Source organism: Xyrauchen texanus, chromosome 13, assembly GCF_025860055.1.
Source record: "Xyrauchen texanus isolate HMW12.3.18 chromosome 13, RBS_HiC_50CHRs, whole genome shotgun sequence".
Classification (NCBI taxonomy): domain Eukaryota; kingdom Metazoa; phylum Chordata; class Actinopteri; order Cypriniformes; family Catostomidae; genus Xyrauchen; species Xyrauchen texanus.
In genome coordinates this window covers 24,542,824-24,569,939 of record NC_068288.1, presented here as the reverse complement: position 1 = coordinate 24,569,939, position 27,116 = coordinate 24,542,824, and the positions used below count along the sequence as shown (strand labels likewise).

The window sequence follows — 27,116 nt, the reverse complement described above, 5'->3', positions numbered from 1 at the left end:
GGTTTCAGTTGTCCGGTAATTACCGGACATTGACCGGTAAAAAAATTAAATGTCCGACAAAATTAAACCTCTCCGGTCAAATTGTCCGATTAAAATTGCCTAATAATCCCGTCCCCCTAACACAATCTGAATTTGAGAATAAGCCTAAAATGTATAAAGCAAAAATACACCGATCTCTTGCTATGTTATAAAGGAACAGGCTCTATCGTTTGAAAGTTATGAAACAACATCGCATGCTGCATTTCAAATAAAGCGCACGCCTAAAACAAATATAGACCTAAACAACGAACGATTGAGTGAGACGTTTCAAATATGGCCAGGCCCAGGCAGACTAGCTTTAAAAGCTTTTTTCAGAGACCAGACGATGGTGAATCAGGAACATCTCATTATAGATAGATCAGTGCTTCTAATCCGCGCATTCGTGCAGTTTTTTTTCTCTATCATCAAAACTGAATAGCCTATGTTCATCAGTGCATGGTTACAGTCTATATCAAGCAGGGACACGTTTGTGTGCATTTTATTTTGTGATTTCACCGGAATTAATAGAGAGTCTCCGCAACGGTGACAAAAAACAATTGCCGTTGATTGACGCCAATCGGACGTTCATGTATTTTTTTTCGTCTATTTGAAAGTTAAGCTAATAATAATAATATGTTGCATTCTATACGGCCTGATTATGTCATTTTTTAAGTTACATAGACTGCCTCCAGTTTTCCTCAACTTGACTAATTAAGAGGCGATATATTTGACCGGCATATCATCAAAATGTCCGTAAAACGAAACCTCACCATTTTTTTCTAGTGGAAACTCTGCATTTATGACTACTAAACTTAGCCAAAAAAAGCAGAAAATTAATCAAATAATATTCCTTATGAAGAGACATGTCATAGCTATATAAAAAAAAAAAACTGAATAAAACATTTTCAAAAGAAAGTTGAAATAATACGATCTCTAACAATCTTGCAGAAATCAGACCAAATACAAGTCGATTAGGGACAACTCCAAAATAAATGAAAAAATGTTTCCTCCTGCAGACCACAAAATGTACAGAATATATCGACATCACAATTAAATCTCTCTACAAGAAAATAATTAGTGAGGTATTACTTATAAATAAGTTTGAAGGAAATTTCTTTGATTTTATACGTGATTAAATATTTATGGGGTAATTTCCAAATTTTGCACCATCTCATCCAGCCACACCCTGCGTCAGACATGCTTGTGTAGAGTCTCGGGTGCATTGCGTCATAAACATAAAATGTTTAGGTGTCAAGTTAAATATAGTTTAATACTCAATCTTTAAACACATCTTGAGATCCCTTAGTTTGCATTTGCGCTCCCTTCAAGTGTTTTGAACGCAAGAACGTAACGCATGTTTGTGTTGTTCTGCCTACTGAAGTGCTTCCTTAACTGTATAAATTGCGCGTTAATCATACAGCTGAAATTTCACTTACTGCCCTCTGGAGTAAACAGGTGGTACTACAAGCTTGCATTTCTTAGGAATCCTCCTTATTATGGTCCGAGGTCATTGCGATTAATTGCGGACATTTTTTTTACGCATAATTTTTTGTAAAATTAATCGTACTGAATTAACGCATTAAATCGATAGCCCTAATATATATATGTATGTATGATGTGAATATAAATCTCTCACATTGTATATATTAACAATCTTAGTGGGCCAGGCATTTTTGACTGGAAACATAAATTATGTTAGCACAAAACAAACACAACAGAATGGTTAATTTACAACAAGCCTGCAGATTTATGACCTATGGTCCCATTCTGGTCTGCTTGGCAGCGAAGTGTCCATCATTTCAACCCTACAGAAATGCCTGTTTTGAAGGGCCTTTCGAAGCAGCAATTTATGAGCCCTTCGGTTTGGAATGACCCTTCAACATGGCGGCCATGATAGTTTCCCCTTCAGAGGCAGATTTATCCCATTTGGAATGCAGGGTAAGACTTTAGCTGGCTCTTACTCATCCCATCAGTCCCAGTAGTTCTTGGTTTTGGACTCTATACTGACATCATCCTGGAAACTGGGGGTTTGTTTATCAAGTGCTGGGACTTTACACTGAATAAGTTTATCTAATGTTTTGTTAATTTTAGTCTGTGTTTTTTTATCAGTCTCTTAATACACACAAATTCCTATAATGGATATTCTTGTATACAATCCAAACAAACTGGACTGACTGTTCAGCCGTGGTTTTTGAGCTCTCTGCCCTGGCTGGTGCTTGTGCTTGGCGTTCGATATCGCTCCACTTATCCGTGAGAGCTGCAGGTAGTAGTGATTTTTTCATGACTCCAGCAGGGACTTGTTTGGGCATTTTATCTTTCCACTTGCAGTCATTCTGTTCGGACTGTCTGGTGGATTACGCTCCTGTTCATTAAAGGGATAGTTCACCCAAATTTTTTTATTCTTTTATCATTTACTCAACATTTAAGTTGTTCCAAACCTGTACAAATTTCTTTGTTCTGCTGAACACAAAGGAAGATATTTTTAAGAATGTTTGTAACCAAACAGATGTGAGGCACCATTGACTTCCATAGTATGAAAAAAATACTATGGAAGCCAAAGGTGCCCCACAACTGTTTGGTTAAAAACATTTTTTTTTTTTTTTTAAGATTTCAATGTCTTAATGCCCATTCTACCTCCAATAACTAGACATCTCTGGAAGAGAGTACATGGAGAGGTATTTTTGACACCGAATGTGAAAGTCAGATTAAAAGGTCAATGTGTCAATTATTCTCCTATTTAAAAGATTATTTAAGACCTGCATCACATCTTTCCTTCGATCAAACTCAGTTGGATAATTTTGTTCCAATTACATAAAGGCTGTTCATTCAAATTGAGCTATTAGTTGAACTATTAACAGATTATTAGGCGGCATGTAAATGTAGCAAGTGTTAAACCAGTCACGCATGACTAAAATTACTTCATTGACCTGTTCCTCTTGAAACCATAGTGAGTACTTGATAATTTCATTAACAGCAATCATATTATGCTTCAATTAATAAAAAGGTAATAACTTGCATTATTTATATAAAAAGGCATGGGACAAAACAATGCAACATGAAAGAAATGTTCACACATGTCACATCATTGAATCTCAAGCTCAGAGCTCAGCAAACTTGATCTCACATGGTACCAATAAGAAAGGGCGTAGCCAGAAAATTACTTTTGGGTGAGGCTCAATAAAAATGAAAGGGCCAAGTTTTCACCCTATTTTTTCTTATTTACCAAATTTTCCTTAACAACAGAGAAGCGCATTCAAACAGTTCTGACACACTTTAAAACATTTGAATGTATGCATTTTTTTTAACTATTTTATAAATGTATATATTTGAAGTTAAAGAATAATCTCTAATCTTCTGGGTGGGCCAGGGTCTAATTTGGGTGGGCCAAGACACACCCCGACCCACCCTTGGCTATGCCACTGCCAAAAACATGGTATTTCCATACTTTTGGACATGTATCACGGTAAAAAAAAAAATGGTTTTTGAGCCTACATTACTAGAAACTGATGTAGGTAAATATGTACAAAGGCGGCTCTGGAAAAAAAAAAAAAATTAAATAAAAAAAATAATCGGCATTGTTTATAATTGTGATCTTTCATTAAAAACATTTCACAAAATTGTAACTTTTAATTGAGGGGAAAAAATATTGAATATATAAATGTAGAGATGTCCCGATCGATCGGCCGATAATCATCTTAAATCCGTGATCGGAGATCGACCGATCGTGCCTAGATTTAGGGCCGATCTTTTTTGCAGCATGCAGGCAATAACACATACACTGCTCCTCTAATGAATGAGTGCTTTCTTGAAGCAGGATAGAATGTCCTATGGAGGGTGAGTTGTTGGCAATTCTAAGCATTCACAAATTGAAACTTTCAGACATTATGTAATTGAGATGTATATGCTGTTTTGTTTTTAAAAATGTGTAAGAATTACATGTGTATGAATATTAATTTGCCCATTTTCTAGAGTCGTTACGGTAGTTATTCGGACTCGTTGCACAGTGCAAATACAGTATACATGATGCGAGTTGTGACCATCAGACGTTGTGTTGAGTGATAGAGACTTTGAGCAATCATGAGAGCTTTTAGTTTTACACTCTTTAACATGAGCTCTCTGTGTCAAAGACCTGCACTATTCAGGTGCTCTCAATAGGTCATCATCAGTCACTCATCCCAATTTAAATCAGATTAATGTTGGTCTCAATACCACTAATAATAAATATAACTGTTTAACCTTCAATAAAGACACCGCGTCTTCATGCATTTGCTTAATAATTAGTGATTTGTTTTACCGAAAACTCAAAGACAGTAAACAGACAATAGATATTAATGATTTCTCACTGGAGCAGTTTTAGAGCTTGTTATGAATATATTTTTCTTATTTCTGAATGTATCTCTGCGGTGTGTGATGCTTTCATGGTTTTTACTGGTTGTCAGTATGTCACAATGGCATTTTGATATTGACAACAGAACTACTAATAACCGTTTCATTATTGTTGAACTTGGGCCTGTTCAAGTGTAACTGTTTACGCCACTTTTAAGTGGAATTGCAAAATTTTGAATTCATTTTTATAGAATAAATGATTTGTTGTGACTGTTCAAGTCAAGCTGTTTACACCATTTGTAAGTGTATGTAAGATTTATATTCATCCATACAGGACTCGGTGGATTTGTGACTTATTCTTGTACCTGAATATTAAATTAAAATAAGCTATTACACAATTCTAAGTCGAATAAATAGCCAAAGCATTGAAAATACCCATTTCCACCACCAGGCAATAATTAACTATTTCAAATCAACTGGAGATGTTAAGAATCAGCCTGGAAAAGGACGTGTGTCCATATGGTCTCCACGCTATAGTGAGGAGGATGATTCAAGTGGTCAAAGAATATCCAAGGATCACAGCTGAAGAATTGCAGTCTTCAGTTTCCCAGACACTACTGGAAATTCAAATGTGACCAGGATCTAAGGTCAGATGAGGAAAAAAAAAAAAAAAAAAAAACTTTTTGGCAGCAAACACAAGAGATGAGTTTGGGGAAGACAGCGCTGTAATACTCAATGCCAGTGGTTAAATGTGGTGTTGCATCTTGAATGTTGTGGGGCTCTTTTTCTGCCAGAGGTCCTGGACATCTTGTTTGGATACATGGCATTATGGACTCTATCATATACCAACAGATAAACAAAAAACCTGGCTGCCTCTGCCAAAAAGCTTACAATGGGCCCTGGTTGGATCTTCCAGCAGGACAATAATCCAAAACAAACATAAGAACCAACACAAAAATGGTTAACGGACCACAAAATCAAGGTCCTGCCATAGCCATCCCAGTCCACTGACCTGAACCCCATAGAAAATGTGTGTGAAGTGAACTGAAGAGGAGAGTCCACTAAAATGGACCTCTGAATTTGATGGATCTGTAGAGGTTCTGTATGGACAAATGGTCTCAGATCCCTTGCCCCTTTTTTTTTTTGATAGATCAAAAGGATAAACCCTATAGATTTTTTTTTTCACAGCCTTTTTGCTCATATTTACCAAGGGTGCCAATATTTTTGGCCTGAACAAACAGATCAGATTTCTTCACCTGTCAAATCAGTGAGGACAGACAGTCATTCCTAAAGACTAAACGAAAAAAAAAATACTGCGATTGATTCAAATTTTTATTAGAATTCGTTCCATGATATTCTGATGAATTAACTGAATTAATAGCAATTAATAACGTTTATATGTATTTGATGAAAATGCCCTCAAATAACTAACTCAATATATGATTAAATCATTATAAATTGTCAATGATTATAAATCTAATATTATATATTTAATAATTCAGATAATTAAAATGCATTACATTAGTGTGGTAGACGAGTAAAGTCTTTTTAAGGCAATATACTGTTTATTTCCATATTATTGAACAAAAGCCTATCGATGTCCAAAGCAATCCAGTTGGCAATTGAATTAGTCAATCTGTCCGAAATCGATTTAATAAAAGGGCTTGTCTAAGGATGCATCAATGTACACTTATGTCAGATGGATGCTCTTGGAGCATCTCACTATGGTTGTGTCAAAAACACAGCATTTTTAGGTTGCTGTGTCAAGTTAAATGTAGTCTGAAAAATAGATAACATCTATTAAGATCCCTTAAAAGCTCCAGCCAACTGTGTTTGAATGCAAGAACATGATCTAATCTAGTGCGGTTACTAGTGTCAAACAATTTGGAGAATTTTTTATTGTTCAAAACACCTCAGCGTTATATGTAAAAATAATGTTTTTTATATTATACATCAGGAAATGTATAATACTTTTAAAACAAAAGAGAAAACAGAAAAGAAATACAAAGTGCCAGGGGAATGTAAAAATATTGCTGAAAACTGGTCATACTTCAAGCTTAAAAAGCTCAGATGTTAGGAATATTCCATATTACAGTCCGGGGACATGATTAATTGTGTTAATGTTATTGAACGCTTTAATTTAAATAGATTTAAATCACACAGAATTTACACATAAAATCGACAAACCTACAAACATTTTAACAACAAGCCAAAACATATAAATGCCTCCTTCACTATGTATTTAGTTTTGTATTAATTTGGAATGCGCTGTAGGTCCTCGTGGTGGCGTAGTGAATCAATCCAGCTGGTGGAGGACGAATCCCAGTCGCGTCTGAGACAGTCAATCTTGTTGAGTGAGGTACTGAGGAGACATAGCACATGTGGAGGCTTCACGCTATTCTCCACGGCATCCACAACTCACCACGCGCCCCACAGAGAGCGAACCACATTATAGTGACCACGAGGAGGTTACCCCATGTGACTCTACCCTCCCTAGCAACCGGGCCAATTTGGTTGCTTAGGAGTCCTGGCTGGAGTCACTCAGCACACCCTGGATTCAAACTCTACCAGGGGTAGTAGTCAGCGTCTTTACTCGCTGAGCTACCCAGTGCCCTCATTCACCAAGTTTTAGCATAATTGCTGCTGGAGCAGCTGTGCAGAATATGTAGTTGAAAGACGGAACTAAAGAGCTAAACTTACTATTGATGTGGTCGATGTAGTAGACGCCCACCTGCTGGTCATACACCACCTCCCAGCCAAGAGGAAGCTCATCCCCCACACAGTCGGCAAAAGTCAGGGGCTTGGTAATCCTACAGAAAAAGAGAGAATGCCAGAATCAACATAAGAGTAGAAAACATGTTAAAACGGGAATATTCTGGACAACTGGTACAGAACATTATATTTAAAAAAACCATTCTCCAATAACCTAAAATCATGCAATCTTTAACCTGTCTCCCACTTGACTTTCTTCTGTGGAATTAACACTAATTGTGCAAGAAAGAATGTTTGCATCAGGCACCATTCACTTTCATACCATCATTTTTATTTTATTTTTTTCCTTCATACAATGGAAGTTAATGGTGACTAAGACTAACCTTCATCTCCTTTTGTGTTCCACTGAAGAAAGAAAGTCATACGGGTCTGGAATGACACGAGGGCGACATTTTGTGCTGTTATGTAATACAACAGCACTAACATTAGAATATTTGCACACAAGATGTGCATTTTTCTAAATATTACGGGATGCCCCATGTCATTTTGAGTGTTTACAAACTTTAAATTTTAAATAAAAAAATATTTTGGCAAACGAATCATACTGGGCAAAGAAAACTGTCAGAACATTGAAAGAATCTGGAACATTCCATGAAATCCCTAATGAATGTGTGTTCAGTCAGTCAACAGCTACTGATCTCCTCACCCTGGGTCAAAAATGTGTGTAATATAGGCACTGCAGGAAGAGAAGGCCCATAAACACATTCCACACAGCAGAGAGCAGGCCTACCCCACAGCCCACAAACTCAACCAGTACATGGGATACTCTGCACAAATCACTTTTTCTCACATTTAATGAACCACATCAACCTTAAACTCTAAAGCAAATCACAATCTTCAAATATCTTTAAAACTAGCACTGTGTCCATTGCAATTTTCAATGTTGCATATATTGGCACATATTCATTGTACCTGGTATACACCATGGTATTTACTGTACATGATACTTCAAGGAAGGGCTCTATAAGCATAGACTGAGCCCGGGGCCAGTGCGACAGAGTTAGGTGCCAGTTGATGGAACTACTACTTGGTACGATTACATGCACTTTAAAAGTTTACCTAAAACTGAACTCCTTTTTTTGAAGGTGGCATATTAAAAAGGGCTCTGAAGCATGCACAGGAGGATTTCAGGTTCAAATGCCTGTCACTGTGCCCTTGAGCTACTTAACCCCTGTTTGCCCTGTGGTGCACTGTATGACTGTCTCTGTGCTTTGACCCCTCTCTCTGTCTGTGGCAGATAACAGCAGGGTTATGAAAAGAATTCCTGGGAAGCATGTGGAACCTGCAATCAGTTAGTACAATACGCCCATAATTCTGAAATTCTACACAAACAAATCCCTTAATTAATAGTTTTCAGACTTCAATCGGATTTCAGTCAGAAAAAGCTTGTAAATGATTTAGGATTATGACTTTCTTCATGAATGTTCTGACAACATTCATTTCCCAAAGGAAACGACATCAGTTACTCATGAAAATCAAAAAGGACTTCAAGTAAATGTGCTTCACATTTAAACACTTTCACAAATGCAAGATATGTACATGGCGGCTGTGTGGATTTAAATCGAATCTCTGTTCGGAAGATGAGAGGAGAAGATAGTTGAGGAATGTCGAGATTCCATAACCCCTGGAATTACCATCATTAACAGATTTTTTAAACACCACCACAATTAGGAGGTGTTAATCTCCTTTAACCATTTTAAAGAGGACAGAACAGGTTTATCAAACATATCATTAGCTCCATTTTACATCTGACATATTCATTTTTGGTGATCAGACCCCTATCAGATAGGCTAGTACTTGACCACATTAAAAGCCTGTATAAATGCACCCAAGAGGCATTGTGATTGGATTGTGATTGGATCAGTCAAACCATATTTAGAGGTTGTTAAGGAATTCTACCTAAATACAACAAAAGTCTTAATGCTAATGGGTTTATGTTATCTGCATAGAAGTATGCAAGCAATATGCATACTTATTTTGCAGAGGTAAATGAAAGCAAATCTCTATCCAGTCACACTAGAGATGCACCGAAGTGCAAGGTGTAAATTCAGCTAAATATTATTCAGATACTATCCAGAAATGAATACCCGGATCCAAAAGGATTCAAAGTTTTTTTTCTGGATTCCACGTTAAAATGTTTTATGTGCTTTCACACTGGCAGTTTAGCAGATCCACACATTCTTGAAAGTCCCAATAAATGTATGACAAGTACAATCAACACTATAAATATGGTCTGTCTATCTATCTGTACACCTTATAAATACTATATATATATAAATACTATTATAGGTTATAAATATAGGGTATAATAGGAGTTGAAAGTGGTGATAACTTTACCTTGGACATGAGTGTAAGCGTGCAGTGTAAACAAAGATGCAAATTAATTCCTTGCAATCAGCGGTCTCCTCAAAAAATAAAAAAAATGCCATTTGCAAGCAGCAGCAAGCCGCCTTCCCCTGGACATCTGATGAGTTACGCCATGAAGCGCACATACGCAGTTGTCATTCACTCTGCTGTGCATAATGGCACCAAAATAAAAACACTAAAATATGCATGCGCCATGCGTGTTCGTGATTATGTAAGATGAACGCAAATGGACCTGGGTTCGATAGAATCAAGTGAGTGTAAAACCAGACCAATGCTGCATGGGGCAACGAGAACAATTGCACTCGGAATCGGACCGCAGCAAATGGCCCAGTGTGAAAGCCCCTTAATTAAATGTTATGATAAAATTGTGTTTACTCAAATTGATACATGCAGCTTTAAATCAAATAAAAAATATATTACAAATGGTTTTTCTTTTTTTAAATGCTGCACAACAGAGCTGCACAGTATTAATGAAAACATGAATGAAAAATAATCTGATACCCTGTGGCACAAGGATGCTATGGCTGAATCACAACATGCTGATAAAACATGCATTTATAATATTGCTTACTACTACTACTACTACTACTACTAATAATAATAATAAAAAAAACATCCATTTAATATTATATAATTATTATTGCTACTTTAATATAACATTTTTATACAGTAGTTCTATTTTTCTGTCTTCAATTTCACGCATCCAGTTGACTACAACTTTTATTTTAGCAAGACTTTTATTTTGACAAACCTTGGAGTTCTTCCTGTTTGTGATGGGTTAGTTATATCAAGCTTCCCATTAATGCAGGGATAATCCTTTTGCGACACTCGAGCTGAAGTCTCCGAGCTGCACCGTAGGAGTTCATTTAAGTGTTAACAGTTGTTTATACTCTAAACACAACGCATAAAAATTAAGCACCAGTAGTGTGTGTTGCGTTTGTGTGTGAAGCCGATGACAGAGCAGAGCAGCACCTCCTGTACATTCTGTAGCATGCAACGCACGTGACTGTATAATATTTAATTAAATTACATCCTTGTGCTGTTTAATGAATCACACTTATCCAGAGGTTTTTTATTTTATTTTCAAATTGTCATTGATTTCATCTCAAAACTGTCAAATCATTTTGCTAATGACAGCATAATGAAATATGATATCGAAATTAGCAACAAGATGATATTGTTCCTTTAAATTTTTCTGGAATCGCGATACTTAGTTAGTACCGGTAAACTGCACAACCCTTTGTCGGACACTTCACCTAATTGTCATGGGCACAAGCAATCAAATACATGACGGCAATGAGTGATCATGAAAACGATGATCATGTGTGATGTGACTTTATAATAAAATGTAAAATTCAAGTGAGAAGTTTGACAACAATACATAAGCGTGTCAAAGAGGGGCCTTATTTTAAATTTTGAGATGGTTTGTGATTTTCAGTGGTACCTTGTCAACGGAGACGTCTCATTGCAACCAAACTGATAAACATTGCTGCAAATCTAGCATTTGTTCTACAGGTTCATGAAAATCAAAAGAGAGAATAATTATGTGTTTTGAACACCTGTCTCTGAAAAAGTTTTGGAATGTGGGAACTTTATCTAATTAATGACTATTATTTAATAAATGTTTATCATTGGGTCTGTAAATCTGGGAGCTGACATGTTTGTATGACGTCACACACCTGCATCTCTGCGAAATCTGAGTTCTAGTTTTCCCGAATCAGGAGTTCGACATAAAGTGGCGTCTGCACCTCTAACAGAATGAAATGCATCATGAATAATCACAGCAACAAAATCCAACACAGCACAGAGTGTCTGTCCGGGGCAGTGACAGTGCTCAACAACTTTCAATCAGCTAGACGGAGTGCAGCTGAATGGAACAGAACAAAGTATCTTTATCATATCTGGTCAAGCTAACCGCAAATTCACAGTTCAGTCAGCCACAACAGTTTGCAAATACAAGGTTCAGTCAACCACAATGACACATCGCCTTCCTTAGATAATTACAGTAACCTGAAGGAAGTGCAGAGAGTTCTGAGCATTCTTTAATGGAGTTGCCCAGAAAGACTATATATTTTGATTGTGCCAACTTTTGCAGTTTTTGTAACAGATTATGTATAACATATGAGACACTGGAACAGCAGCTAAAAGACGTACAGTATCTCACAAAAGTGAGTACACCCCTCACATTTTTGTAAATATTTGAGTATATCTTTTCATGTGACAACACTGAAGAAATGGCACTTTGCTACAGTGTAAAGTAGTGAGTGTACAGCTTGTATAACAGTGTAAATTTGCTGTCCCCTCAAAATAACTCACAGCCATTAATGTCTAAACTTCTGGCAACAAAAGTGTGTACACCCCTAAGTGAAAATGTCCAAATTGGGCCAATAGTGTCAATAGTGTGGCCACCATTATTTTCCAGCACTGCTTTATCCCACTGTATTCAGGAAACCCTTCACCATAGAAGGATTATTTGTAATGTAAGTGTTACTGAGCAGTGAGAGTTACAATTACATCCCACTGATGTCACCATGGTGATGCAATCCATGAGATTTCAATGCAATCCTTAGACTTTGAAGTCACCAATTTAATTTGTTCTTTGCAACTTTTTTGCTCCATTCTGAACCAAATATAATAAAAGTAAAAAAATGTCTGTCAACAAAAAGCATTATTGTCAGGTATATGACATGTATATGACTCCATCATAAGAGGAACGTAGCTTAGAATGTCCAGGTGGAATATCGGTACATCTGCCGACCCCTCTAAACATGGTATTCAAGCAATACATTCCGTTCAGCCACACTGAGTCTGTAAATCCAGAATTTCTTTTTTTTCTGAATGCCTTTTAGAGTTCAGGTGAACATAACCACATATTAATCATTTAAATGTTCTTGTTAAAGCAACAGACACACACAATTCTCGCATTATTTACACAAATTCAATTCGTTCCTCATCTCTGACCACTATTATTATACTTTAATGGTGCTTTTGAGTCCTTTTAAAGCTCAGTAAAAATCAATGTAATTGCATGGAAAAGACTACATTATTCTAGAGTACAATCAGAAGGCATACATTATTTAAAATGTATGCTTTTGCATTCCACGGCAGAAAGCCATGAGTTTGAAACTAAGTGTGTGCTAGGGTCGTCGAATATTCGACAAGTTATTCAACAACTGACAGGTCGATTAGTGGGGTCAAATACTAACTAATATTTTTAGCGCCGGTGGTTTTAAGGGGAGTTGCAATTGTCAAATTAATTGGGAGACGGCACTTCTTAAGGCCAAAGTATACCTCAGTACTTAAGGCCAAAGTATACCTCAGAACTCACGCATATTAATCATCAGCATAGTCCATGCGGCCAGACAGTCCAGGGCCTAGATTTCCTCGACCCACGCACAGACTCGTCTCCATCTGTGCGCATCTTTAGAGAGCATTTTTGCATGAGTCTGTTTATGCGCTGTTGTTACAGAAAAGTGCCGCATTAACAATACGTTTCAAGGCGATCGCTGTCGGATGTTAAATCCTCTGCTGTGAGTAATGCTTTCTTATTTGTAGTGTGGAGAGTTTGTAGTATTTTAGTGATTTTGTGTCTGACACTGCTTAAATAAATAGTTGCAGTAAAAAAAGGTTTAAACTGCTTGATGTTGTGAACAATATGCGTTTTGCACTTTTAGGAGCTAGGATTGCCCTAAAGTTCTCTGGTTACATTGAAGCATGTCATTCTGCATTCAGGATATGCTAGGGAGTTTTGTGCTGCTCTGTATTAGGTCCTCTTATTTCTTCTATTATTTTGATAGTTTCTGCAAAAAGATGTTACACTTATTATGCCTTTTTATTTGTTGAATATATGCTAGTTATGTGTGTTGAAGTGCTGCACTTAGATTCCGTATCCTTGCCTGAAATGAAACTGAATGGTCTGGGTCACGTGAACATAACGGAGCTTAATTATTCAGGGTTTTTCCTGCATAGAGAATTATGAGACGGCTGCCTCTGTCAAATTTCGTGCCACCTCCGACTGCAGGGCAAGTATATTGTTTGTCCTAAACTTCGACAATGTTTGCCACTGCTGTGAAATTAAACCAAAAAAAATCTCCATAGAGCCAGCAGAACTTAGGCAATAGCCCTCCATTAAGTTTAACAACAACCAAGCTAATCAGGCATTGGCTCAAAATAACATTGTGGAGGGTCAGAAATGCCCCCAAAATTCAATATTTGAATTGCTCCTGTTTGAGTTGTTTTTTTATATTGATAACAGTCAATCCTCTGTGGTCCCCGGAGGGACCAGCATGATCACCTGACCTTTTCCCTGATAACAGCAGAAAGAAATACTTCCTCAAGCTAAAAGACATAATTTGCAACTACAAAGGGTTTACTTTTATTTCTGTACACTCACAATAACAGCAAAATTTTGTGGTTTTGTAAAATAAAGAAATCATACTGGATGCGCTTTCTGCAGTCTCTGTCTCCATGAATTTCTGTCTGGATCACGTCACGAAAATGAATCGAAACGCAGCGTATACTTGCCTCACAGACATGAGAAATGTCTATAGAAAGCTTGAATTGTCTACTTTTAAATGAACCAATTTAAACCGAAAACCAATATTCTATGATTGTGTAATCCGTATGAAACCAATGAGAGGTACAATCTTTCCCGTTTGAGCTCATTATCGTTTTTGGAGGACATGCTGTGAATTTACCTCAGAAGATGAGTGTGATCCGATACGGACTTTCTATCACAAAAAGTGTATCACAAAAGATAATGAGTGATACACTGGAGTCTACAAAATCTATTATGTGTTTCATGGCCTTATTTCAGTGACTTCAAAATTATTAACCATGCATAATCTTGATTTTCTCAAAAATGCAAACATGTACATCTCATGTTTGGAGGCTCTTATGTTACAACACTGCTGAGAAAGTGATGCAGTTTATTTATTCATTTTGCAAATTATTCATGCTTGACATGATGACTACAATCATGTCAACTGTATCTGGGCAAAAGTCTGTATTTTCATCTCAAAGCAAGTTATGGCATTTGGAACCAAGGTAGCCTATTTTATCAAAAGTCCAAAAAACTCTCCAAACAAGTGACCTGAGAGTTTTACTGAACCTAAGAACTAATTATTTTAAGATAAGAACTACATCTTATAAGAACTACATTTGAAAATGCCACAATAACCCAGATGCATAATTACATAGAATAAGTAACTAGTAATAAGATCCAGCACTGTTTCAGTTGTGCACTTGGTAAATAAACCTGTCAATCCAAGCTGTAAAACGGTGGCCCATGGGTCTCTACATATCCCCCCTTCCCACAATTCCCACCCACATACCTGAGATCAGATGATTTATTATCGGTTTAAGAGGTTAATCAAGTTTGATTTTTGTTAACGATAAATGAACACATTAGCTGTTATGTTGTATTTAATGAATTTAATGTTGAACAGGTTAGATTTTTTAATTAAATATGCTATAAGTTGATAATTGTCATTTTCTTCAATCATCTAATTATTAGAACACCTAAAATATGTTGCATGTAAGCGTTTGTTTCAGCCAGTGGAAGTCATGGTACAAGTGTATGTGTGTATATGATCAGGATGGTACCAAACCCCCACCACCAAACCATGTTATGCATTATTATCCTTAACAACGACTAGTCAACTAATTGCTCAAACAACTGACTGGCTAGTCGATTATGAAAATGTATTTGCACATATCTATTTGAAACAACAACATTTAAAGAATTTTCATTTTGGTTGAACTTATTCATACAAACGAAGAACATAACAGACCTATACTGCAATTCCAAATTTATGAGTAACAGAGTAAAAAAACTGAGACATACAGAGCATGCATACAGAAGCTAAGGTACATTTGTCAGTGTCTTCAAACTAACACATTGACAAAGGGCTGTATGATGATCATAATTTCTACAGCACAAGCCAATACAAACATATTGTTAAGATACAAGAGAAAACACACACACTGTGGCAATCATATCATCAAATTTCAAAAACCTCTTTATTCTCCAATCAAAACCACACTGTACTATGTCAATTCTGGAAGAGAGCCCAGAAAGCAGAGCTGTTATCTCAGTGCTTTGAAAGTGGGAGATGAATGGGTTAGTTAGCAGGGTTATAAAGTATTGTTGGACAAGGCTTGAAACATTCTGAACTCACAAACTCCATTCATTAACAGGTCCTCAATGTAATCTGTGCTTGTTCAAAGTCTCTTGAATCATCATTTGACATAATTCTAGGAGGCAAATTGAGATAGAATTTATTTTTCATTGTGTAATTTCTGCACCACTAACAGCATCAAACCGAATTGCAAAAAGAAATGGATTTTTTTTTTTTCAGCTAAACTTGCTGCTAGGAAGTTTTTTAATGCTAGGTGTTTTCTTACAAGTCAGAAGAGCCTACCATTTAGTCTACATTCTGGCCTCGGGTTACTCCTTCAGAGCAAGTCTACGATATTTTTTACTAATAGTTTTATTCAACCAATAACACAAGAAATTGATATATTGCTTTCGAAAGTTTCAGTATACATAAATCGACCACATTCTGCTGAATTACAGACAAGCTGCCACTCCACATCAGACATTTTTGTATCAATTCAACCATATTCACATTTACCTATGGTGCTACTGATACTAACTGGCGACCTGTCCAGGGTGTCCCCCGCCTTTCGCCCAATGTTAGCTGGGATAGGCTCCAGCCCCCCGCGACCCTGTACACAGGATAAGCGGTTGACGATGGATGGCTGGATGGATGGCTACTGATACTAATCAACCTCATAGACACAGGTTCTGGTCCCATGGAAAACAGAAAGTAATCATGTTCACATAAACAATAAACTGATTGCACTTCTGAGGTTGCACAACTCCTTTGATGGTAAGGTTTAGGGGTATGGGGATAGGGGTTAATAAAATATTCATTACTGTTGACTGCATAACATCATATACAATTAAAACTACAACTCTCTTTTGGCAACACTGTGAATATTTCCCTTGAAATCTGGACCTCACATGTGCCCATACGTTCAACAACCCTCCTATAAATGGCCACTAGGGGCAGTGGCTCGAAGTTTTGTAAGTACAGACTGATTTCAGCACAGAACTTTCAACCTATTGTTGCCGAATTCACAGTGCGATCAGTCTGTTAAACTCTTAAGGTTAGGGGTTTGTTCAGATTCCTACCTGGGTTCCCATCCAACAATTTTATGCAAACTTTACATTTGCACTTAAGAAAACCTCAATGGAAACTTTTTATATACACAAACTCTCAAAATTCTCTTAAAAGTTTATCCACTAAGTAGAGGTGGATTTTCTTGAGGTTTGCACAAGTATGATAGCTTGAAGATATTGGCCCAATGAATGGTCTGACTTTGGAACACAAGATTTCGAACATAGCCCTAGACTTTTGGAAGTTTAAATGAACGCACTCCCAGGTATATGGAAGCTGGCATGGGTTGGGCCTAGCAGCCATTTCAACCCTCATTATTTGAGATATTACACTTATTCTGCTGTGTCTCCTGGCAGCATTTAATTAAACAATGTATGATTGCTCCAATACCGCAAATACAAATATCCCCCCAAAGCGAGGGGGTCTTTCAGCTGCTCCATCATGACAAGGTGAGCTCTCTCAAGATAATGCGCATGTGGTGGATGGAAACGTGCAACTATTCACTTTTTCTTTAGTCAAATTTTAGAAATGTGCTTAAAAATGCTAAACATTTGGATGGAGACCCAACCAGTAAGTCAGAGTTAAGTGATCCTTGCCCTAACATGCAAGCCAGAAGGTGACAAAAGAGTAATGCACTGAAAGCACCACAGAATCATACTAACAACCGTTGAGCAGTCAACCTTCAAATGATTTACTAATTGTCTGTGGGCATTAAACTTGGATAAGTGAAAGCATTTTTAAAAATCACCCTTTACCTTAATTTATTGCATCTATGTTAACCTGAGTTACAGAATGAACAACAGACAATTTTCTCCCAGAGAAGGCAAACAATGCCTTATGCTGTATCACAAAATTTAAAATACAAATAAAAACCATGATGAGATGGTGAATAGAGGGGAAATTTACATTTGTGACTGTTCCAATTCACATTTCAGCAGAGAGGAGATTTGATGGGCTTCTGGTTAATTTCTCTTGCATAGGCTTTTTGAAAGAACTGTGAGTTCCTTTCATTTCAAAACAGTAAGTCAATGAAGAAATACATACAGTACATATGAGAAAAAAGTGAAATAGATGTGAAAAGAGCAAAAGAACTGAGATATGTGAGAATTCAGTATGTATCAGAACCAGGAGATTTGATTTCGCAAGTCCAGTTTCTGACAGAGAAGGCTGTAAATACCTCTCAAGTCCTCAGTTTAGGCTACATCCACATTAATCCAGATACATTTGAAAACATTTTCAAAAAGTTACTCGTCCACACTGAAACGTATGAAAATGCGCTTCCTGTGCATATGAAAAATTGTCATTCCACGTATGGTCTGAAACACAATTATCCTGGTGTTCCGTCGCTGGACAACAATTCGGAGGAAACTTCTAATGTAGATGATGTACAAAATAACTTATCTTTAACAACTCTCTCAAAGTAAATAGCAGACACAACAATAAACAACAACACTACAATGTGGGCCGCCATATTGATTGTTTTGTGTTAGATGGATCACATGTCTGCGTCACATGACAACAAGTTCATCACTGTTTTCAGATATCTCCGTTTTCCCTGCCCACACTACAACGTGAAGACGGCTTTTTCAAATCTATCCACTTGGGAGAGCTTTTTTGAAAAGCTGTTTTTGCTGGACAAAAACACCATCTCATTGTGGACTGAAGGCCAAAATGTAAAGAAAGATACGTTTTCAAACTAGGGCTAAAATGATTAGTCAATGTTATCGACAACATTGACAAAAAAAAATTCTTTAGACAAAAATGTTCTATTTCGAATAGTCGTTTGATCTCATTTAACGTAACATGATGGCTAATGATGGCACACGAGAGGAGCACTGCAACTCGCGCCTGATTGAGGAGAAGAAGATACAGCTCACAGTCCAGATCGATGCACTCCAAACAGCTTCAGGTGATGTAGATCGCAAAGAATGATGGAACTATACAAAAACACAAAATAAGTAAATACAGAAGCACTCTCGTTGTGAAATAAAGTGGTGCCGGAGCTGCCATTCCACATAAGCAACTCGAGCATCTTTAAAGAAAACACTCCGGTGTTATATCTTTAATGTATCCTTTAGGTCATGTAAATAATTATAAACTCCAAAGCCATTTCTTGTTTGGCCAGCACTGCTTCTATGAGTCGTATGTAGTGACCCAATCTAAGGGGTAGAGATTGAAACTGCATCACGGCTGATGCACACTCTGGAGCAGGGACGCTTGTCCCTCACACACACTTGCTGGAGCTAGATTATAATGCGATGGCTCGCAACGTATTGAATCATAATGTGTGTCACTGTGTGTTTGTTATTGTAAAGAAAATCGGCAATACGCATTAAGAAGACAGAGCTTGTTTATTGTGAGTAAAAGATGGATCAAAGTGAACAAAAAGGTGAGAGATGGTAGACTTCGCCCCATTATACTTTGCAACAAAAAAAAAAATTTTTGTTTATGTAATGGCTTGGTTTACAATATCTAAAACAATGCACATTTAATTTAGGAACTATACTGCAGAAGAAAAATGTGCTTTCTGAGAATGTTGAATATAATATTAAAAATTATAATATTTTAAAATATCTAAAAATCCTTTAGAAGAAATATGCATTCAACTGATAAGCTGCATCTAGGATATTTAGACTTGCTTTTAGAGAATAAATCTTGAATATAATTATATTTTGTCTTTACTGCACTGAAGTATAGTTAAGTGAAGTATAGTTAAGTAATATCTGAAATGTTGCATATGTATAGTAAATGTAGTTTTTTTGTGATCATTTTTTTTTTTTTTTATTGATTCATATATTAAAAAAAGAAACAACTTAGTAACTTATACATATTGTTTTATGGATGTTTAAACTATTTTAAATGGAAAACAAGACATCTAGTAACATTTAGATTTTTGCAGTAAATTCTTTACAGAATGAAACTTAATAAAAAGGTTTTTTGTTTTTCCCTTTTGTTCAGTGAATGTAATTTAGAGGTATTTTTAAAATATGATTTTGTCCTCTTTATTGTTAGTAAGCATGTTTAATACAACCTTATGACTTGGGGCACAGTCAGTTAAGAGCTAATTAGATTAGTAGTTTATCAAAATAGTTGTTAGTTGCAGCCCTATTTCAAACAAAACTAGCAATTAGCGAGTGAGAATCAGCAGCAGTAATCAAAAAATATTATATTGATATCTTGGTCATAATATTATAATACTGCCATTCTTTATGCTAGATGCTTAGCAATTCAAATCTATGATAGATTGCTATATTTTACTCAATAGTCAATTGTTTAAAATTCATTATCACTGCACTTTTGTGCTTTGCACAAGTTATAAGTTATAATTATAACTTGTAATTATATTACAAGTTTGGATTCTGGTTGAAAATAATTCTACAGCATTTGCCAATCTCACACACTTGCTATGGATGGTGTTCAACCTTGTTTTTTCCAAAACCATTAACATTAAATATGAAACTAAAATTAATTGAGTGTGAGATATATTGCAAAATATTGCAATACAAGGGAAAGGTAAATATTCACACTTAAAAGGATTGAAAAATGTAAGCGCATCAGCTGTGAGTGACCAGTCTTCAGGTTTACAGGCCTCCAAACATACGCCAAGATTTGCTTCTCAAAATACAGCACAGCAGGAAACATCACATACACAAGGACGAGGTCCATATCCTAAGCCTGAACTAAAGCTTTAAAGCAGGTCTCCTGCTAGCATTATCGATCTCTCCCAAGGACAGAAGAAAAACATTGACCATGTAGTTGAGATTCTCACAGAAACTGTAACATTCAACATAATGTGAGATGTGGACCTCTGACAGGAAACGGGACCACCCCACATTCTCACCAGGAACCTCGGGTCAGTTTCCTCTTTCTGCAGTGCTTTCAAAAACAAAAGAACGTCAGATTCCAAAAGCCGAGCTCTGCAGCGATCATATCCAACAAAATAAATAACAAATATCGAAATGAACTAAATTAATCACTAACATCATGAATATTGCTACACTCGCAACTTGGTTGCATAGATATTGTAAAGGGAGCATTACTTAAAGGGCAAAAATCCAGCATCTTTTTGTGAATAAGCTTGAAAACGACATACCCAAAGTAAAACTCTCCAGTTCTTGAACCCTTTGTTCTACAAACACAAACTTGGGCTCGTTTTAAAGTAGACACCTAGACATTTGTTATTCAAGAGTAAAAATGTATCATTGTAGTATAAAAAATTTTTTTTAGAACTATTCACATATTTTGAATAGTGACCGCAAATATTATTTATAAAATAAAATATATATATTTTTTAAATATGCAAGACTATGCACAGGGCCTCACATCTCACATCTGATACAAAGCCACATGTCTGATGAAGGTCTGACACAATTTTGAAGTCGATATGACCAAAACTCTTTGTCCTAGAATGATTTATGTATGTGTACTTCCAAAAAAAAAGGCCACTTGGCGGCACCAAAAGACCACTTGTAGTAACTCTGTGAACCAATGATCAAAGTGGTCCAAAACACACAATTTGTTCACATTTCAAATGTAAATAATAACCCACAAACCAAAATATACATGAAGATATCATTTTTATTATTATTTGGAAATATGTTTCCATATATTGGCTCCCATTGGCCAGTCAGCACCTGATTGGCCCCAAAGTATGTAAGCCTACCGGGAAAATGCCCGGTATGCCAGATTACCAGTCTAGCACAGGTCAACAGCACGGCAGTAACATGCTAACTGCACACCGTGTGTAAGAGCGCAAACACAAACAAACACAGTCCATGGTTTTCCACTCAAAACCTTCATGAATCGGCATCAGTGATATATACAACCCTCATATCATTGTTTTCATCTTTTCATTAGCTACACGACCCATCAGTCAAAAAAGATCTTGCTTTTCATTGGCCGGCTTTATCCAGAGACAAACATGGATGATGCAAATCTTTACATCACTCATGTCGAATGCCCTGTTTGACTATTTTGAATGACTACCCAATTACAACTGCACAGAAAATTTTGATGGCTCATTTTGTTCGTAAGTCCCTTCCAAATATTATGTTTGGGTGTTTTGCTACTGAAACACTAAACCGAGTGCAAGATTTCGCAGAGAATTGACATGAATGATAACCTGTTGAATATGTAAAACCTGAACAAAAGACAGATATTGCTTCATATTTGCTTAATATTGCTTCATATTTGTAAATTTTTGGACTAAAATCTCAAATGAATTTTATTTATTGCACTCATGTAATGAAAAGAATATTGAAGTTTGGAAGATTGTGCTCATCTGTGTTTGGCTGGAAGACAATAAAGGTCAGAATGTCCGGTTCATTTTCCATGTTTTGATTTTCACTCTTGACATGTTTATTAAAATCTTATTGTTGTAAATTTGCGATTGTCAAAATCACTTTAAAATATTAAATCTTGAGAACCAGATCTTTCAAATGATATATTGGATGTCAGTATGAGTTTACAATTTCACAGTTTAAACATGCATTAAACAAATTAAATATAAATAAATACGCAAGTAGGTCATTTTTGAACCACTCGTTGCTAAGAGGTTAAGTTGAAATTTATCAAACTGAACTTCCACTTGCATTGATATTTTTTCTGCTGCAGTTTTGGAAAATAAATTTTGTTATGTCTTTAAAGAGATAGTTCACCCAAAAATAAAAATTCTCTCATGATTTACTCTCCTGGCATCCCAGATGTGTATGACTGTCTTTCTTCAGCAGAACACACACAAAGATTTTTAGAAGAATATTTCAGCTCTGTTGGTCCATTGACTCATTCAATGCATGTGCATGAGTGCCAAAATTTGGACGCTCCAATATCCACATAAAGGGAGCATGAAAGTAAGCCATATGATTTCAGTGGATAAATCCAGTGTTCAGACATGATACGATGGGTGTGGGTGAGAACGACTTCTGCTGCTGGATCTTAGTGCCGCTTTCGATACGGTTGATCATGACATACTTATCAATCACCTAAGAGACCAGGTTGGTATTCAGGGGTTAGCCTTGGATTGGGTCTCCTCATATCTCAAGGGTAGAACGATTTCAGTCTGTTTAGAGAACTGTTATTCATCAGTTGTTCCTTTAACATGTGGGGTTCCTCAGGGCTCCATTTTGGGACCCGTTTTATTCTCCCTATACATGCTTCCGTTAGGAAAGATCTTTGAATGGAATGGCATACACTATCATCTGTATGCTGATGACTCTCAAATTTACTTTCCTATTAAACATGGGAATCACCACTCTTTTGAGTCTCTGCATAAATGCATGGCCGATGTGAAGTGTTGGCTGGCAAACAACTTTCTTCAATTAAATGAGGATAAGTCAGAGTTTATTGTTTTTGGTCAAAGGGGATGTGACTTAAATTTAGAAAGAAATCTGTCACTGCTTCCAGGGAAAAAACTTCCCTATGTAAAAAAACCTGGGTGTTAAATTCGACTCTGAGCTCAGGTTTGATCGACAAATAAATGCTGTGGTTAAAAATTGTTTTTTCCATCTTAGAACTATGGCAAGGTTGAAGCCCATCCTTTCTTTTGATGATTTGGAGAAGGTTGTGCATGCCTTTGTGTCCTCTCGATTGGACTATTGTAATGCTTTGTATCTGGGTGTGAGTCAGGCCTCTCTCTCTCTCGCCTGCAGCTGGTCCAAAATTCAGCTGCTAGGCTTTTAACTGGAACCAGGAAAAGAGACCATATCACCCCAGTTTTGATTTCACTACATTGGTTACCGATCCAATACAGAATCAAGTACAAAGTGTTGATGTATGTGTTTAAGGCTCTTCATGGTCTTGCACCGGAGTACATCTCTGCCTTAATAAGTTTGAATCAACCTTCAAGGTCTCTCCGCTCTAGTGATCAGTTGTGTCTGTCAGTTCCTCGATCTCGCCTAAAAACTAAAGGTGATAGAGCTTTTGCGGTGGTAGCCCCTAGACTTTGGAATGAGCTTCCATTGGTCATAAAATCATCTCCGTCTCTATTCTCTTTCCAGGGTGCCTTAAAAACATATTTATTTTATCTAGCTTTTAATTAATTGCATTATAATTTGTACTAGGTAGATTTTATCTTATTCTTGTTTTATAGGTTTTAAATGTTTTTTTGCATTCTTAAGCTGTATTAATGTGATTTTATTTATTTTTTATTACTCCATGTACAGCACTTTGGTACCCAGTGTGGTTTTTGAAAGTGCTTTATAAATAAAATTGAGTTGAGTTGAAACGGATCAATATTTGTCATTTGTTTTATCATAAATTCTCTTCCCTGCCCAGTAGGGAGTGATATGCATGAAGAATGTGAATCATCAAAACCAGGAGGAGGAGAAAGTGAAAGTAAAGGAAAAGGGACTTAAATATTGATCGGTTTCTCACCCACACCTATCATATCGCTTCAGAAGGCATGGATGCAACTACCAGAGTCGCCTGGAGTACCTTTATGTTGCCCTTATGAGGATTTTGGAACTTCAAAATTTTGGCACCCATTAACTTGCATTTTATGGACCTACAGAGCTGAAATATTTTTCTAAAAATCTTTGTTTGTGAAAGAAAGTCACACAAATCTAGGTGAACTATCCCCTTAACACGTCACTTCCACAGCACACTCTTGAACAACAATATACTACAGTAAATGCTACGTAGATTGGTAGAACATCTACTATCAAAACCAGTTCAGGCTTTAGACTCAATTCGGCACTGAAGTTGCTTGTGAGATTCTCAAGCGAGTGTTTTGTTTCAGTTCCTGAGAGACCCTGTGTGCTCGGATAGAACTAATCTTCCCATACCACGCCTTTTCTTCCAGAGAGGAAAGCAGCTCTGCCAGAAGGAGAGGTTTCAGAGTGTCAGCGGGCTGAATCACAGAACCCGTCATTGGCCGAAAAAAAAGAGAGTTACGGGGCCATGGGTTATTTTAAGACTTGGGAATTTCTCAAATACACTCGGAGAAATGAAATGTGTCCCAACTTTTAAACAAACAAGGAATGAATGTCAAGGCCATTTATGTAGCATGGAGCATAAAGGTTGAATTTTCTTGAGCAAAACTTGGTCGGTGCTTAAAATTCGAAGCACTGCCCCCAATGGCAGAATCGGAAAGTGTTTTTGAATGTAATACGGTGAAGTGGAAAGCATATTTTATAAACTCCAAACCCAAACCACAACCCTAAACCTAACCATCAGTGGAGTAAAAATTTAATTGTAGAGAGAAAATGGTACCTCCGAAGCGCGGTCGTCACTCATAATGTGAACTGATTATTCCTGGTTTCAACACAGGATGAGAACCCAGGTCTCCTACACACTACATGAGAATATTAAAGAGATAGTTCACCCAAATATTACAATTCTCTCATCATTTACATATCATGCCATCCCAGATTTGTAGAAGAATATCTCAGCTCCTTTTGTAGCTTCAAAAATGACAAAGAAAACATAGAAGTAATCTATACGACTCCAGTGGTTAAATCCACATCTTCAGAAGCGATATAATAGGTGCAAGTAGGGATTTCAAAATGTGAATTTTTGATGGTATGATTATTGTTTGATAAAAAAAAAATCATGATTTCACGATTTGTACGATTATCTAAAAATGTACCCATTATGCAACAATAAAACCCCCCACAAACATATGACAACTTAAATTTTATTGCAGCATTCGTTAGGACATTCAGTTAACATATATATTCCTACTTTTAAGTGAAAACAAGTAGGTAAAGTACTTGTACAAAAAGTATGTATACCCTCTCAAAAAATAAAAATTAAATGAATTATAAATAAAAAAAAGTGCTTTTGCAGGCACTTTTCATCTGCACGTTTTGCATACTGGATACCAGTCTTCAACAACTTCGGTGTCATTTTTTTGACAAAATGCTCCTAAATAGCTAATTTAATTAGCTATTAGCTCCTGGAAAACTCCAGGAGATTGTGTTGTTCCACCATGCTTTCATTTTGAGAGTTTCAAGTGCACTGAAAGTTCACGTTCTGCATGCGCCCCACCTTACCTAGCCAATCACCTCGTGAACTCTGTTACGCCCGTTTCACACATACTCCGTTTGCAGTGCGCTACTGATCCGCAGTTTCTGTGTGCCACAAAATCAAAAATGTGTAAGTAATTTAGATTTTAAATCCAAATGTTAACTTTGACATTGTTTAAGACATTGAAACAGTATGAAAATGTATTTTAATCATTGTGATTCTTTGTTTTACATGTAGTTCGAGTTGTTGACAGAAGAAAAGCTATCGCGCTATATCTGTTGCTAAGAAGGAGAAGAATGAGACGCATTTGGGTTCACTCTGTCTTTTTTAGGGTAAAAAAAAAATCATATATGATGGCATTTTGCAACTTTTGGGACTATAATCATACTTTTATGTTTTTCTTGACCCTGTAATTTAGTAACTGTAGAACACATTAACTGAAATTATGCGTATATGATGAAATTATTACAGTTTCTTGTCAATCTATGTCTATTTTAATGTGAACAATGCGCTGCCACTTTAATTCAGTGCGGTGCAGCACAGCAAAAATAGACTCGGTGCGGAAACCATCGCTGCACTGCTGTATACGCACCGCAACTGGAACGGATCGACGGACTGCATCCGCGTGCAGTGTAAAAGCTCTAACCTGTTAACATCGGTACGGAAAAAAATACGCACCACATACGCACTGCAAACGGAGTATGTGTGACACGGGCCTTACCATATTAACAGCCTCACAGACCAGCCAGGCAGAGGGCAGGACACATGCTAGTAGTAGTTAGACCCACACCGAAATAATCATTTTCAGTCTTTTTTCTTTTTTTTTTAAATAGACAACATTGCTGTTTTTCTGGTTTTTAGCCATAGCTTCCAAATTCTTAGTTTAATAACCGTGACCATTTTGATCAAGGTTAATTGTGAAATCGGGTAATTGCAACATCCCTACAGGTGAGAAACAGATAAAAAAAACCAAGTCCTTTTTTACTCTAAATCTCCACATTCACTTTTACATATGAAAGTCACATGTGGTGCCTGTTCAGTTTCACTTTCACATCTGACAGTGAAAGTTAAAGTGGAGATTTAGAGTAATAAATGACAAAAATATAGATCTTTTTCTCACCCACAACTATTACAATGCTTCTGAAGACATGGATTTAAACACTGAAGACATATGGATTTCTTTTACGTGATTTTTGGAACTACAAAAGGTCTGATCGCCAGACACCACATACAAATCAAAAAATGATCCACTTAACAAGAGATCACTTCTATCGCCAAATGATCTTTTATTATGGACTGCAACTCTGAACAATTCCATATTTATAACACTTTATAGGATATGCTTAAACATTTTAGGATTGTCTTCTCTTCCGGGAGAGAGGAATAATTTTACAGCGGAATCTTCTTTCGGGAAGTGTAAAAGAATTTCAGGCTGAGTGTGAGGGCCAAAATTAAAAATGACAAGCAACACGACACACGAGTGGC

General features: G+C 36.6%; 1 pseudogene; it reads right to left on the bottom strand.

Annotated features, from left to right (window-relative positions):
- The window catches only part of LOC127654227 (protein WWC3-like), a 105,570-nt pseudogene that overhangs the window by 53,765 nt on the left and 24,689 nt on the right, over positions 1–27,116 (bottom strand).